The following is a 17,037-nucleotide window of genomic DNA, read 5'->3' as shown; positions in this document are numbered from 1 at the left end:
TGTGTTAAAATCCCACTTGAATGTTTTCTTAAGGCGTGAACACTTTGGCGCATATAGGATGCCTTTAGCAAAATGATGCCACCGGAACTCTCCTGGCTTCCATGGCTCAGCAAAGGTTCTCTGTCAACCTGTGGGTGTAGTACTGAACATACACAGTGACATAATACATGCATACTGTCTTAAAAGGCTTTGCCCCCTTTTCAAACACCTATGAGAAAATTACAAACTGTGGTTGACATAGAATACTTACAAGTGGTTTGTAGAGCCATCCAAGGTGGAGAGGCTCAGCTTGTAAAGAGCCCTGGTACCTGCTTTTCTTCTTGCAGCTGGAACCATGAATGGGTGATGGGGTGAAGAGGTTGAAGGTTAAGGGCACCATCTTGCAGACATCCTAGGAGTTGGCATGCAGAGACCAAAGTGGGTCTCTCGGGGTTTGCTCTTGGGACAACAAAGGAAGATCGATCTTCTGGTCCTCAACCCACTTCAGTTTCTGTAGTTTCAAATCACTCTGGAGCTTGTCATTTGTTATGGCTTCAAGTAATTGGCTTAGTAATGGATCAATTCAGCAGCTGTCTGTCTGTCCAGTGTCTGCTGGGTGCCAGTCATTGTTCTGTTTCTGGCAGCGTCAGGGTGCACAGCAACCGTCTGATAGGAGGAGATGGAAAAGCGAGTGAGGTGAAGAACTGAGATGCAGTGCCGGTTCACACAGCTGGTGGGCAGTGTAAAGGATGTGTCTGGGAGAGGCCCCTCAGTCTGGTCATAGAAGGCCACTTGGAAAAATTGACTTGATTTCCGCTCTGCAGACTTAGACTCAGCTCCACAAAACATAGAGGAAGTAGAGAAGTACCTTCCGGCAGAGGGGATGACTAAGGATCAAGCCTCTGTTGTGGGGTAGCAGAAAAGTCCAGGTGGCTGAACTGGAAATGGAGGAATGAGAGGGCTGGAGAGAGAGTGGGATGTCATTAGAGTCCTGTGTACCAGGGCCAAGGGCGGCTGGCTCTCATCTTCAAACTGATAGACGACAGGTAATACCAGAGACTTCCAAGTCACATGCCAGAAACAGTGGCTGCCTGGGGAGTGACTTGCAGTTTCTGGAAGCCTAGGGGAGAGAGAAAGAAGGAGTTGGCAGAGACAGAGAGACAGAGACAGAGACAGAGAGAGAAGGTGCTGGTGTCCTGAGCTGGGAAGAGGAATCCTGTTGTGATAGATGCAGGAGCCCCTGTCATTGATGTGGCTCAGTGATACCCTGATAAGGGATGAAGCGCCTCTCCCTGGGAGGGTATCCTCAGAGCCTGGCGCCTGACCCATCATCAGTATCACTGGGGTTTAGAAATCTAAATCTTCTGGCCTCCCTGTAACCTTAGTGAATCAGAACCTGCAGTTGGGGCCTAGCCACCTTCCACAAGGAGCCCTCAGTGATGCTGAGGAGACCGAGTTGGTGCATTGGATGGAGTTTAATGCCTGAGTCCTTGAGAGCACCCCAAACTCCAGTTCCTATGAGAAGAGTGAGACTACAGAGAGGGACTCCAGGTACAGGAGGACCTAGGGCTCTGGTATTTTCTCCTTGTGGCTTTGTGGAGTCAAAGATTTCAAGCCTGCCTTTGGTTGGTTGCAAGATAACGATGGTCTGTCTAAAGGAGGCCAGCGGATCTCTAAGGACAGATGCTGTGGTACAGGATTCGAAATGCCATGATTCTTCCGCTGCTTCTGACTCTTCCCCTACTGTTATTCTTCTAATTTTTCTTCCACAGAATTTAGAAAAGCCATATTAATGTGACACCCTTCTCCCTGTCAGTGCTAAAAGGGGACACCATCCCATTATTACACTTGTGTGCCTCTAATAGTGTGCCTTGACATCTCTCTTACTCAGTGAGTTTGACCTTGTTTGGGGCTTGAAAGTCCTGATACACCCCGGTTATATATCGTTTCTTTTAAAATTTTTAAATATTTTTATTATTGTTTTGAGATTTCATATATTTTTATCACGATCACTCCCAACTCCTCCCAGATCTATCTTACTTCCCTAACCCTCCAACTTCATGTATTTTTAAAAAATTTTTATAACCCACTGACTCCCAATGGTTGCTGTCCACATATTTCTGGGTGTGGGGCCATTGGCTGGAGCATGGTCCACCTACCAGGAGCCACACCCTTAAGAAAACTGACTCACCCCCCTAAACCCATCACTTGTCCACAGCTCCTCAGTGGACGCGTTTCCCCTGCATACAAGAATGCTGACTGGTTTCATCTTGTGCAGGTCTTATGCAGGCCACTGCGACCGCGGTGAGTTCAGAGGTTCAGCGTCAAGTCATATCCAGAGGACGGGGCTACTCTATTTCTCCCTCATCTCGGGTTCATACAATCTCTACCACTCCAGTTCTGTTTTTAAAGCCGCTCTAGAGAGAGGATTAATTCCAGTGTTTGTGCTCCACGTGTCTGCTTTTCTCAGCAGTTTCACCGTGCTCCCCTGCCCTCCACACAGCCCTGTCCACCCTCTCAGCTCCCACTTGCCTTTGATGCCTTGGAGGTTATTCCCTGTGCAAAGCCTTTTCTGACCTGTACTGGGGTCAAGGCTGTGTTAATCGTTCCCATACGGTTTTGTTAGTGCCTGCTGGTAGATGTGGACTGGAGAGCACAGAGACCTCATTTGTTTCGCATTTAGCAGGTCCCACTTCCAACATCGTGTCAGCACATGGTAAGCACTGAGAGAAAGTACCTCGCCAGCCAGGCACTCGGAGGCAGAGGCAAGTAGATGTCTCTGAGATCAAGGCCAGCTTGGTCTACATACTGAGTTCCAGACCAGCCAGGACTGCATACCTAGAAAACAGAACCAGAAACAAAACAAAAAACTTAGCCAATGAGAAGTGTTCTTGAAAATTATCCAAGTGATAAGTGGAGACAGGACAGAGACTTTTTCTGAAAGGATACATCAAATAGTGACATACAAGGATACATCAAATAGTCCTGTGGGGCCAAGAGAGAGAAATGGAGACAAAGCCAGAGATGAGTGTCTCTTTCAGGTAGATTCTGCTGTGGCTCCTATACAGTATGGCCTGTTTTAGTGAGTGTGTGGTAGGCTAGCTGCCACAACCAGGAGCACATAGGTTTCCAGAGCCTAACATTAAAGAATGTGGATGTGGTCCTGTTGTGTGTGTGGACACCTCTGACCCATTGTCAGGTGGATTGTGGTGTCTCTGTGTAAGAGGGCTTTAGATGGTCTTCCCGTCAACGTTGGCTGTGGTGCACCTGTGCCTGCTCACCATCTCATTGGCCAGAACTAATAACATGCAAAGGCAAGTGGCCACCATAGCCTTCTGCTGTGACTAGAAAGAAACAAAGGGAATTAGTTGTTTTATGATGGTCCCACTCTCGGTGTCATTGTGGTGTGAATTCCAATGGTTGATGAAAACAAAGGTCTGTAATTTCTGTTTTGATAGCTTATTTGCCTAGGGGCTGGAGAGATGGTTCAGCAATTAAGAGCACTGGCTGTTCTTCCAGGGGACCTGGGTTCAATTCCCAGCATCCACATGGCAACTCACAGCTGTCTGTAACTCTATTCAGTTCCAGGGAATCTGATACCCTCATACAGACATACATGCAGGCAAAACACCAATGCACATAAAATAAAAATAAATGCATTATATAAAAAAGGTAGTTTACTTGTCACTAAGTAAGTATCCTTGGCTTTCCAGGGACAAGAAAGAATGGTAGCCTTTATTAATGTACTCTGTTTTTAAATTGTGTGTGTGTGTGTGTGTGTGTGTGTGTGTGTGTGCGCACACGCGCGCGCGCATGTGTGTTTATGTGTGTCCATGTTGAGGCCAGAAGATAACTTGGGCTGTCATTCTTTAGATGTTCAAAACTTGGATACATAGTGAGTTCATGGCCAGCCTGGCAATTTGTTGAGTTGCAATCTCAAATTTTAAATAAATTAGGAGAAAAAAAAAAACACCAAAAAGATGGATAGTTACCTAGCTCAGTAATGAAATTCTTGTTTAGCATATGCAGGATACTGGGTTTAACTCCTAGCTCTGGGGAGTAGCAAGATTTTTTCCTCACTGTCCTTCTGACCAAAGTAGTTCTCAGAATAGAATTTAAAATCTTCACCTGGCCTCCTTCCCTCCCTGATCCTTCCCTTTTCTCCCCTCCTTCTCTCCCTTCCTCTCTTCCTCCCCTGCTCCCCTCAGAGAGAAGCTTGACTTGTCAGGAGAGATATGAGGCTAAGCTGGAGGCTAGGGTATCTGTAAGGCCTTAAATTAACATGTTGGGGCTTGGGAGCCACAGGTTGGCTTTGGGGCTCGATGCTGAGAGCATGGGAGAACCATAGATGGATGGTGATGAGACAGCAAAAATCCTGTGAGTGGCCAACATCTTATCTTCTCCCAGCTGACATGAGGTGGAGGGTCTCCTTCTTTCTCCTACATACAGTGTTCTTATCAATCTGGAACGTGCTATTTCCAGTTGAAGGAGGCAATGTATTTGGGCTAAATATTTATGAAATGCCAAGCTTCGTGATCAAGATATATTTTGTTTTTAATGAGCAAATGACTCAGAATTGTTTGAAGTTATTAAAAGACAAATTACTGTGTGCTACCATGGAACATGGACAGAGAAAGTAGAATTATGCATTAAACGTTTTATTTATGGTCTAATCCACAGCAATCTGATTCTTTAAACAGGATGATTTAATTTCTCTAAAAGGCTTGAAATATAAGAATTGTATTTATTTATGGACTCTCATTAAGGAGATTTTAATAAAGTCAGATAACCTATCCAGTTGCTTCAAGGGAAGCTCACTGAATTCCTAAGGTGAACCAACACTGGTCTGTGTGCGAGGTGACACAGTGTCTTGTCTGTCCCCAAGACACTTCCAGCCTGTTGCAAAGCCAGTTACAGGCCATTCATAAATGACTCTTCTCGGACAAGGTTTGAAAATTCTGCAGCTAATATTTCTTTGTTTTGGAAAAATCTTGAAAACTAAAAATAGTGAAGAGAAATACTGTCTAATCCCTTCTGTCGAAGGCAGACACTGTTAGTTTAAGTTTTTCTGATCTTTTTTGCAGCGTGTTTTTATACGCTTAAGGATTACTGCAGGTTAATTTTCCTGTCTTGCTTATTTTATGTCATGTCACAACCATTTCCCTTTCCAGATTAGTTCTTAATGACTACAAAATATCCCTTTGTCAGGCCGGACTATCGTTTGCTTGCTTCTCTTCCGGTTTTGATTGATGGTTTAGGTAAAACAGATTCATAAGAATGTCTTGTACACATCAGTGTTAAAATAAAACATTAACTGGGGATACAGATTCTTAACATTGTTTTTCTCTCTGCAATGTATCCGAGTTTTGCTGTCTGAAACAACAAATAAACAAACCAGATCTTTGCTGTGCTGACTCCTCATTCTCGGGGAACAACGGGGCAGTATGCTGGTATGTTTTCTTCCTATGTGTCCAGTGACTGGACGTGTAGTTCTTTGCTTGAAATCACTTAACAAAGAACACCCCACAAATCCAGGAAAACAGTTCGCTTCTAATTTAGAGAGCCTTCATGCCTGCCATTGAAAGTCTTGAGAGAGTATCATTCCTAGTTCTTAGAACTTATGATACCACTGATATTTTTAAGTGTGTGTATTACTTATTTTGCCTTAAAAACATGAAGTCCTTCTATAAGGTCTCTTTCAGGTACCTCAGTTTCCCTCAGTCAGCACAGACCCTTGACCCTACTGAGAGCAAAAGCTTTGGGTCTTCTTTTTGTTGGAAATACTGCTTACAGTTTTGTTCCAGCCAGTGCTCTTTGAGGCTCATGAGCATGGGGAAGAGACTGTTGGAAGCTGAGCTCCACAGCTGTGGTATCCTGAACCTCTGTCACATTGAGGCTATTCCCTCTTTACATCAGGAATTGATTCCTGGCAGTCAGGGATCCTGCATGAAAATGTTAACCAGAGATGTTTCCTATTATGGTAGAGGAAGTCTTGTATGTTATGGGTGAATGGATATGCAAAATACCCAAACAGCTAAATGTCAGAAGTAAGAAAATTGTGGCACTTGGACCAAACCTTCCATTTCAACAACTTGTTTTTATCAATAAAGTTTTATTGCAAAACAGCTGCACTGATTTATTTACACCTCATTTCTGGTTGCTTCCTTACAGTAGCAGCACAGCTGAGCAGTTGTCAGAGAGGACATCTGCCTGGAAATCCCAATAATCTCACTGCATTTTTTTCTTTAATGGAAAAAAAGTTGGTCAAACCTTTATCAGTCTGTCTGTCTGTCTATCTATTTGTATGTCATCTGTATTAGCGATTGATTGAGTGCAGGGCATCATACATGTTTGGCACATGCTCTTCAGCCACACTCTATCTCCTGTCTTCAGTCCTTATCCATCAATCCTCCCTTCTTTCCTTCTTTCCTTCCTTCCTTCCTTCCTTCCTTCCTTCCTTCCTTCCTTCCTTCCTTCTTTCCTTTGGCTTGGGTATTACTATAATTTTTTTTTCATTATTATTTTTAAAGACAGGGTTTCTTTATGTAGCCCTGGTTGGCCTGGAACTCATAATGATCTTCCTGCCTCCACCTCCAGAGTGCTGGAATCAAAGGCATGAGCCACCACATCCAATTCATTCTTAAACGGGAGTAAAATGTAGTCTTATGCTTTCGATATACTAACAGTAAAGATACAGAGAATGATTACTGCACAGGAGCCTGAATGAATATTTGATTTGGATTGTGAAATCCCTCTAGCTTGTTCCTGGTTTCTCTTAACCTCTGTAGATGGTCCTCACTGTCTCTGCCATTGGCAGCTGAGGACTGCCCTCCTGTTGTAGTGAAAGGTGGTGTTTCAGTTAGGGAGATATCATTCGGTGTTTTTTCTTAAAGCAGTAACTTGAGGAACAGGTATGTTCTCTGAAAGTTTGTCTGTGAAAGGCAGGGGTAGACTCAGCAGGGCTCACAGCTGGAGCAGTTGTGTGGTGGGAGCCTGCATTTCACTTTGTAGAGGCTCTACATTCTCACCTACAAAAGGGAACCACACTGACTGGCCTAGGTAAAGAGTAGGTAAGGCAAGGCATGCCTAGTACGTCTTAATAATATGTTGGCTATTGATTCTTTCTCCTTTCCTGTCCTTAGTTGGCCAGAGGAGCCATTAACAGCAACCATAGAGTATCTTTTGGGGCTTTCAGTTGGTTGTGCTTTGCCAGTTGGTAGTGCCTTCCTTACAGAGGGTTGCCGAGAGTTTGAAGGTAAAGCCAAGGAGATAATGTATTTAAGTTACAGTAAGATACTAGATCAGTGGTGAGTATAGGGGCAATAAGTGCAAGGCCCTGGGTTTAGTTCTTACCAATGAGAGGAAAGATATAATAATAATAATAATAATAATAATAATAATAATAATGGGGATGGGAGGAAAGGAAGACAGACAAAAATGTGAGAGCTGTTAGTGCAGCATTTACCTTGCATATAGAAGGCCTAGAGTTTAGTGCTAGCCGGTGAAGAGAAGGGAAGGAAGGAAGGAAGAGAAAAGGAGCGAGGGGGAGGAGGAAGAGGGAGACTGAACACAGAGGAAGAGTGAAAAGAAAGGGAGTGGGAAAGGAGGAGAAAATAGGTGTGGAAACATGAATGAATGAATGTGAATCATACAATAAAGTTCAGAGAGGTAGCATAGCACTTGCTTAGCAATCATCAGAAGCTAGACTAAAGAAATAAAAAGAGGGGTCAGGCACTGTTGGTGGGGGTCATAAACATTACTGGATCTAAGAGGCTTCACCTAGTGAGTGCTTTCTACTTCCTGGGTACCCCTCAGGTTGCCACTGGTTGTTGAGGGTGGAGTAGAGTTGCTGGCCATGCCTCTGCTCTTTGTATCCTTTCCTGGTCTGAGGATTACTTCTGTAATGATCTGCATGTACTTTGAGGGCCCTGGGTTTAAGGCATTCTGTAATACTTCCCCTCAGATGGTAGGAAGTTCCACTGGGTCTCTGGACCCTCAGTTGAGGGATGAGAGAGGGCCACAGGCATGGTGAGGAGGCATGAGAATCAGAAGGTGGTGCATCCTCTCTTGCTCTCTTTGGCCAGGACTTGATGACAAGGATCTTCATAGCTGCAAGGTGACAGAGCACCCAGCCAAACTTTCTACTTAGAGAGGAAAACTGGATTTCATGATCACCTATCCAGTCATGGCTACAGACTGACAATATTTTTCCAGGTCATGATGGGGCAACAGTTACTTACTGGAAGTGCACAGTGTAGAGATGCTGACACTTTGTATACCTGCCTTCTGTAGTTGCCCACGGAAATAGCAATGTTTGGAGACAGCAGGGTTGCTTGGAACAATGGTTCTGGATACTTTTCCTTACAAACCAGCCGACCATCTAAATCTGCTCTCCACATGTTGTGCAGTGTTTAGGCATCATGGCCCTTCTAAAATTACAGCTCTATCTTGGGCAGTGAGTCCAGGAGTATGTACTTAGAATTTCTGCATGCAGTGACACTCTCATTCCCAAAGTGATCTATGTGGGCTCAGACTTGTTTTGCTATTTTATAAAAATCCAAAGTCATATGCAGTATTCAGTAGAATTCTTTATCCTGAGTGGCAGACAGCATTTGTTGAAATATTTAATTTGAATTGCACATTCTATGATGAACCACATTGGGAGTAGTCTTGGTTTTATCATTCCTTTAATAGATGTGGGCCTACCTTTTAAAAAAGTTATTCATTTTAAATTATTATATGAATATTTTAGGATTATAATCATCATAAAATGAAAGAAAATTTGTCAGACCAAAATAGAAATTTAATTTAAGATAGAAATTGATTACAAGGTTTAGTTAGGACTAGAAACGTGTATAAAAGGGTATTTTTAAAACCCTGCAGCTATACAGTTTGGTTATCAGTTCAGAAAAATCACAGATGTGTTTATTGGTGTCCTTGATGATCATGTTTGAGTCAGTTTAATTAAAGAACAAACTTTTGTAAGGTTGAAAGGCATAGTAAATCTTTGTGTCAGCCGTGGAGAAATGAACCTAAAACCTGCACATAGAGTCCCCAGGTTACTGTCACCAAGGAAACAGCAAATGTAGAGAAACCCTGATACACTGACCCAGCCATACTCCAAAGGATCCCAGGACCACCAGAGCTACTTGTAAGTCCAAGCTTACTGCTGCTCTCTTCACAGTATCCCAGACACAGAACATGCCTAGATACATATCAGTAGACAGATGGGTAAAGACAGTGTGGTGTATGTACACGATGGAGTTTTATTCTTCCATTAGAAAAGAATGAAATCATGCCATTTGCAGGAAAAGGATCTGAGCTGGAGGTCATCCTGTTAAGTGAAAGAAGCCACATTCAGAGAGAGAGGAGTACTTCATGTTTTCTCATATGTGGAGTTTAGGTTCATGCAAGCACAGCATAAGAGCAAAGTGGGGGGCTATTTAAGTGACCAGTGGATTGGGCAGGGGGTATCATGGGTGAATGAGAACAAAGTACAGTGTGATATGTATGTGTGAAGATGTAATAGTAAACCCCGTCATTACAGTACATTATGTGATACCCCATTTTCAAGATTTCTAAGGTGTGTAGGAGGCTGAAGGCATTCCTGACTAGCACTCTTTCTTGACTATGTTAAGGTTAAAGGTGCCATGGTCAGAACAATCAAGCTGATCCATAGGCGTGTGTGATTATAACATCCCCTTCTCTTTCCTTGGTATCCATAGCACTTCCTTCCACCTGTCACTTTGTCCTGAGTGACATTGGAAGCAGAAAACAAGTTGACCAGGTTTGTTTTCCAGTCGACTCTTGCTTATTTTTCCTCTGGTGGCCCTTTGTTTCTGTGGGGCTCGAATTTACTATTCATGAGACCCATTTTAATCAATGACCGTATCAGACAAATGGAAGCTAAGCACTGGTTAGTATGGTGGAAATAAACATGGGCTCTCATTAATGGTGCTGTCTGAATAATGAGTTGAGCGTTGTGTCCTGAGCCACACTGAGAGCAAGCAGGCTCCTCACTGGAGCGACAGGCTGACAGCCACGTCTAGGAGTACAGTCATTAGTGTGCCCCGCCATCAATGTCATGGTACTGTGTCAAATTAGTTAGTGTCCCCTTAGCCGAGAAGCTGGACCTACAAATTATCCTCCCACATCCCTGGAAGCCGTGTTTGCGAAACCCGCGATCAAGTGTGAGCAAATTATTAACACGGCTCATAAATTAACTAGTTTACGGGCTTATAACATTTTACAAGTAGATAATAAAGGGCCCCAAAGTTCCCCAATGGCTCTGCCCTGGTGTGAGGACTGAGAAGGGCTGACTTTCCCTTGAGGCAAGTGAAGCCAGTCCTTAAAGAGGCGCAGCTCTTGGGGTCTCAGAGTCAGTGTTGGGGGATGCTTGCCAGCAAGTGTACTTCCATTGAAGACAACATAATGAACTTCATTATCTCATTATGCTGCTGAGTCCATGACAATGGTCCTTTCTCATGATGGCAGGTCTTAGGAGTTTACATCTGAATGATCACTGCCTACCCCAATGCAAATGTCCTTTTAAAATATTATTTTTCCTTTTAAAATAGTTTTGATGCATTCTTATGCCTTGTTTGAGAAGAATAATGACCACATAGCCTACCTTAGGAGAATTAGGGTGAGTGAGTGTGTGTGTATCCATCATTGTATACAAAGAGGTTAACATCAGGTGTCATCCTCAAGTGATTCTCACATTTTTTTCTTGGTGAACCTGGGGCTCACTCATGGGGCTAAGGCTGGCTGGCCAGCAAGCTGCACAGACCTCCACCTCCTCTCTCCACCTCTCCAGCACTGGGATTGCAAGTCCAGCCCACTAAACTCCTTTTTTTTTTTTTCTTGATGTGGTTTCTAGAGTTGCATACAGGTCCTCTTGCTTTAACAGCAAGCACTTTTCTGCCTGGGTCATCTCCCAAGCCCAGAACAAGGACGCTCACGCTTGTATGGCTTGAACAGTCTATGTATTGCAAGCAGCTGATGCCCAGAAAACAGTGTGGTGAAACCAGCCTGAGTTTACCTGAATCTGGAAGAGATACCCAACCAGAGCACTATGTCTGAACTCCTCTCTGTGTTCTGCCTGACAGACATCCCACATGGTTTCCAGAGACATGTGGCTATTCAAATCATGAAACTCCATACATCTTTTCAGTTTCAGCTTCTCAGTTTGGCTAATCTAGAAAATGGGTACAGTCACCAAATGTTGCCCACACACACTGTGGGAAGAGTACACACACATGCCCTGAAGGGCTTTACTGGGCTCTCATTCTGCTTCCTTTTGTTTCTCCTAGAGCATTCCTTCTTAGACTCCCCAGCCATGGAGATGGCATGGTCGCCTCAGGGCTTCCTGGGGGCCTTTGACTGGCAGCTTACACATTCAGAAAGCATTCCGAGGGGAATTGACCGCTCCGTCAGCAGAGTTGGCCAACTCTGTAAATAGTACTCATGACTCAACCAGACCCACAGAAGCCCACGGCTTCAGCACACATACTTGCCCTCCATGACAAGGCTGTCCTGGCCTCTGCTGGCATGTGAAATGCAGTTGGTAAAATGACGAATGAGACAATGTGGCTGGCTGGCAGGCAAGAATTCACCTGCCTTTTCAGGGCACCTGTGTCTGGATGGTACGGGTTTCCTCCTGGCCTCATCTGCAGGGCACCTGAAGCCAGGTTAATTGACCCAAACCGGAAATGAAATCTTCATTTTGCATCAGTGTGTCTTCTTGCTCTTACTTCTCAGGGTCCGTTAGCATTAATTCGGAGAATGCATCCTTAGAATGTGGCTTGAGAGAGAGCTCTGTCTGTAAAGTGCTTGTCCCATGAGCTGAGACCGTGCTTTCAAATCCCTGGCACACACATAAAACAGTGGCAAGTGTCGCTCATCCCAGAGCTAGTAAGATAGAGACAGCCTGATCCCTGGCACTTGTTGGCCAATTAGTCTAGCCGAATGTATCAGGTTCAGTGAGAGACCCTGCTTCCTAAATAATGTGGAGATGTGATTGAGGGAGTTCTCTCAATCTGACATCTAACCTCCACACTGATGCACACATGTAGCAACACACACACACACACACACACACACACACACACACACACACACACGAAATGAGGAATAGACACTGATGAACACTTCAGGGAACCAGACCACCTCATGGAATATCTCTGCCCTCAGGAGTGACAGTTGCGCTCGGTTTAACATTTTTCATTGGAAAATATCGGGGCTGGTTTCATGTGTCAGAGAAGAGGTCCAGTGATACACCTGAAGCCCTGGCCCTAACCCTTCTCTCCTTTTTGTCTCCAGGGTCCTTCTGTGTGTTGCAGTCTTGTGGCATTCTGCAGGCCCCCTGCCAGTGACCCCAGGCTTTTTATGGCTGTGAGACTTATTAAAAGCTCAGGGTAAGTAACCAGTGTCTGTGTCACCAAGGGGTGGAGAGAAAATTGTGGGCCACCTGCCCCAGGATCAGGCACAAATTCCAAAGTTGGCACTTTCTGTGACAGTTACATGACTTTTAGGCATAGGTACCTTCAGGAGTGGGGATGGCGGCTCAGTGGTTAACGTGCTTGCCCCGCCAGCATGGTGGCCTGAGATCAATCTTATGACAAAAAATAAGAAATAGGGGAAAAAAAAAAACAAAAAAAAACCAACAAGCCGGGAGAGGCAGGTGAGGAAAGTAGAGAGAGGTGGATCTGGTGGCTTTATTTAGTGAGTTCTATGTCCCAGTGAGAGACCCTGCCCCACAAAACAAGCTGAATGTCTCCGGAGGAATGACACCTTGGCTCCACACTTGTCCATACATGTGCATATGCACCTGCACAAACATGCACATTCACGTACACACGCATTCACACCTCACACAGAACAAACTAAAAGAAATCCCATTTGTGCCTGGTCGTGGGTCATAGTTGCAAGAAGATGCCCAAATGCAGAGATGGCTCAGATTGTTTCCAAAGGGTCAGAGAGTGACTCTAGTTACCCTCCTGGGCCACAGACAGTGCCTGTTGCAGTTAGGCACCTCTGCCATTGGTTAGCAGAATTAACCATGGGTACTTGAAAAAAAAAATGAGTTGGGTTACTGTGTCTCCGTGAACATTGTATACCCAAATAATTATTGAGCTATATTGACCTGAGGGCTTTGGTTTGCTCCCCTATCCTCTGATACATCAAGGTTGGGGTGCCATCCATGAACTTCACAGCTCACAGGGTTATTAGTCTCTCTGACCTTGAGCAAACTATGAATGAGGGAGAAACAGGGATTTGAAATACCTGCCCTTCCAACCCGGCGGGAGACTGGCAGACTGAGGCACGGTGGACTGTATGTGACTGGCTTCCTTCCATGGGAGGGGAGGGGAAAGCCCTCCCCAGTCACCTTCGCTTTCATCAGCTAACCCAGGGTGGTGGAATGCTCTTTTATTTTGTGAGTCATGTGGTCTCTGAGCTCCGTCTGTGTTACACTTGATGGACACGCTGTTGAAATATCTCTTTAGTATCAAATATGGATGAAGGGCTACACGGGTAGATTATGGCAGGCTAAAGATCAAATGCCAATGAAGAGCGATTAAATTTCCTTTAATCATCAGAATCTGAGAGGCCTTTAAGATCTTCCACCTTTAATATGGGCCTTAATAAATAATAATGCTTTGAATGTCTGCAGTATGTTTGAATTTCACAAGTCTTGCATGTCAAAACATATAGACAGGCTCAGCAAATACGCGTCCCTAGACCAGCAGTACTAATTAAGAAGGGAAGTCAGGGTTAAACAAACAGCTTTAAGAATAGAAGGTGGGAACTAGAAACCCAATTTGTGGATTTTTTTCTAGGGTTTTGGTCCTCACAGAAAATGGCAGTACTATCCCAAGAGGTGTTTTTGTTTCGCTGTATTATTTGCAAATGACTGTCTTAGAACAGATGCTACTGTAGGTAGGTGGACAAATTTGCTGTGTGCTCTCTTTCATGAAACACACGTGGAGAGTGTAGTTCATGCCGTCTGTCTTACTGCTCTGCCTACTCCAGGGTATTAGTGCTTTCTTTCTTCATGGTGGCTGCTGGGTCTCCAGTCATGGCTCCTAGAACCTCTAAGGAAGATATCGAGTCAAGAGATGAAAGCGGCCCTTCTCACAGAGGCAGGCCCCTTTGAACAGCTTCCCTGAAGCCTCCCTTGTGGCTTCTAGTCCTGTTCTCTGGATTCCTGAGACACGCAGCCTTAGCTGTAGGAAATGTGGTGCTCCAGAGGGAAGGAGAGCAGGAGACGTGGGCAGTTGGAGAGCTGCTCGTGTGCTTACTTACGCGAAGTCGTCCAGTTGTCCAGGGTCGTGTTTGACTTACTCTGTGTTCACATTCCAGTCTGCCTGAGTCTTAGCAGAGACTCACATCTCAGCGAACTCTTGAGACTCTTCATGTTTCTTATGGGGCCATGCTGAGCCTGAGTCTTGCAAGAGATACACATGTCCCTCAGAGAGTGGTAAAATTGTAAGTCCTGAATATGCACATGAGTGTTCATTACTGTGGTTCTGAGGTTTTGTCCAGGTTAAGTCATGGTATCCCAATGACATGGCCACTTCTTATCCAGTGGTGCTCTCCCAGTGTATGCAAGAGACCGGGTTGAGGGCCCTACTTTGGCCTGTCTTACGCGGACTTGAAGATATGCCAACCCATCTCCTGCCATTCCCTCCCATTGGCTGTGGAGCATGACAGCTGATCTCTTCTTACCTTTGGGTGACAAGTGAGTTGCCCTGTCCACATTCTCTGCTTCAGATTGACCTGGATGTGCTTTCTGTGAAAATTCCTAACTGGCACAGTGAACAGGATGGAATTTGCCTTGTCCTATGAGACACTCTCTTTGTCCCCAGCCTGTGCTCATGAGAGAAGTAGACTTGTATTAGCAGGCTTGCTTTCATACCCGCTGTGGACACAGGACAGCAGTGTGACCACACTGCATGTGCTGGAGTTAGATTGGCTTGGACTCAGACCCTGTTCTTCCATGAGCTCCCCTTATTAGACTGGATAGATCACTCAACAGCCCTGAGTCCCAACTGTGTCTCATCTGGAAAGTGGGTACAAGTTAAGCAGTTGGTGGATGATCTTGTGCTTAGCAGAGAATCCGCAAGATGATTCAGGCAAAAAGCTTAGTACAGACTTTGGCCCTTAGCTGAGGCCATCATTGTGCAGAACACTTCCCATGGGAAGGTTGGCACCTGCCATCCTGTGGCTGGGTTGTGGGTAGTTTTCTGTCTGATAGAACATGCACTTTTCACAATCCAGTACTTGTTGCCTGGTGTTCCCTTTAAATATACATGCAGCTTTGAAGGGTAGCCCTGATGCATATCCACAAGGACCTCTGCAGCTCTGAACCCGGGAGGATGGCCCCACAGGCAGAACACTGAGCTTTAGGTCCTATTTGGGTAATGTTTCTTAAAGATGAGCTGTTTTTTTCTTCCAAGCTGAGGTCCTAGCACTGCTTATGACTCTTTGCTCTTGATCACATCGATCTCTTCTTCTGTGCCTCAGTTTCCTTATGTGAAGTGGGGCTTGAGGTGTCACCTAGGTCATATAATATAATGAAGTGGTTTATTCCCCATGCTCTGTGCTCAGGGCCTGGAACACAGTTATCAATTTGGAAGCAAGGGCTTCTGGGAGATTCAGTGAGAAATTTATCTTGGGTTTTCTTACTTTCCAGTTTAGAGTTTTCTGTTTTCTTTACTCTTTTTTCCTTTATTTTTTGGGGGAAGGAGGTAGAGGGGAGAAAAAAAGGGCCCTGCTGTGCAGCTCAGGCTGGCTTTATATGCGACATCCTCCAGTCTCAGTCTTCACAGGGCTGAAATTACACACATACCACAATGCCCTGCTGCACTCTTCGTTTTAAAGGTGTCAGGGAAGGGCAGAGACTTGATTCCTGGTGATATTTGTATGTTCATGTTTGATGTATTAAATTAACTGTGAAATGAAGAAATGAAGAAAGCAAGAAAGAGTGGGCTGAGGAAATTCCTGTTTGTAAGAACACTTGGTTCAATCATGAGGACCTGAGTTCAGATCCCAGAAGCCATGAAACAAGCTGAGCATAGCCACATGTGTCTGCAACCCTAGCGCAGGGCTTGCTAGTCAGTGAGTTCTGCCTCTGATGTGATAAGATCCAAGTTCAGTGAGAAACTCTGTTTCAAGGGAATAAGGCAGAGAATCAAAAAGGAAGGCACCCATTGCCCATCTCATGTCTTCACATGTGTGTATGAGAGTGCATTTCTGTCCTCTATGTGCACACACAAAAATGCACCACAACTGTATGCACAACACAAATGTGGAAGTGAGTGCAATTGGTTTGCTGTGTGCTGACAGTTGGATATCTGTACCTTGTCTCAGACCATAGGAGGTCCAAATGTCAAACACAGCAGCAGCTGATCATCAGAGCCGAAGCCATTTCCTCAGAACCTAGGAAATGGGGTGTTCATGGTGCTGAACCCTCACTTTGGCCAGCTCCCTGGGGATCCATTTCTCCCAGTATTAGAGCTGGTTTGATCTGCCTGGCAGTAAAAGGAACCTTGTAGTGGTGGAAAGCCTTCTAGGTGGTTAAGTGCCTAATTGACATGTCAGTCCAAGTCTTCATGTTCTTATCTTTGGGTGGAAAGCTCACATTTGCATAGATGGAAGAAGTTAGCTATAAATATTCATCACTGTTAACACTGTTTACCTGCTTTGAGAGGGTGATAGGTTGCTGTATTGTTCCATCATGCCTGTGGTTGCCGTGTATCCTTCAAAATAGGGTTGTTACATAAAAGCCAAGGTGTCGAGAATGCCCCCTTCCACCTCCCCATGTCACGTAATTTCTGCTGATAAAAGGTGAATATATATAATCTTGCATTCTTACTCCCACGAGCCTTGGGCTATATAAAGAATCAAAATTGGCGTTTTTTTAATTTATAGTTTATACCATCTCAACATATAAAATAAAAGGACACCATGAAAACGTTGACAAGGGAGCTAGGAAATGGCTCAGTTGGTAAGGTGCTTGCTGTAGAAGAATGGAGGTGTGAATTCGATCCCCAGTAC

General features: G+C 44.7%; 1 long non-coding RNA gene across 1 annotated transcript in view; it reads left to right on the top strand.

Moving 5' to 3' along the window:
- LOC131907242 (uncharacterized) overlaps positions 1 to 17,037 on the top strand; it is a 201,666-nt gene that overhangs the window by 134,963 nt on the left and 49,666 nt on the right. The window contains exon 3 of the long non-coding RNA XR_009378341.1: positions 12,301 to 12,395. This is a non-coding gene — a long non-coding RNA (uncharacterized LOC131907242). The remainder of the gene's footprint in view (positions 1 to 12,300; positions 12,396 to 17,037) is intronic.

The sequence above is a fragment of the Peromyscus eremicus genome, chromosome 3 (genome assembly GCF_949786415.1).
Source record: "Peromyscus eremicus chromosome 3, PerEre_H2_v1, whole genome shotgun sequence".
Classification (NCBI taxonomy): domain Eukaryota; kingdom Metazoa; phylum Chordata; class Mammalia; order Rodentia; family Cricetidae; genus Peromyscus; species Peromyscus eremicus.
Note: the sequence above shows the minus strand (reverse complement) of the source record. Positions and strands in the feature narration are given on the sequence as shown.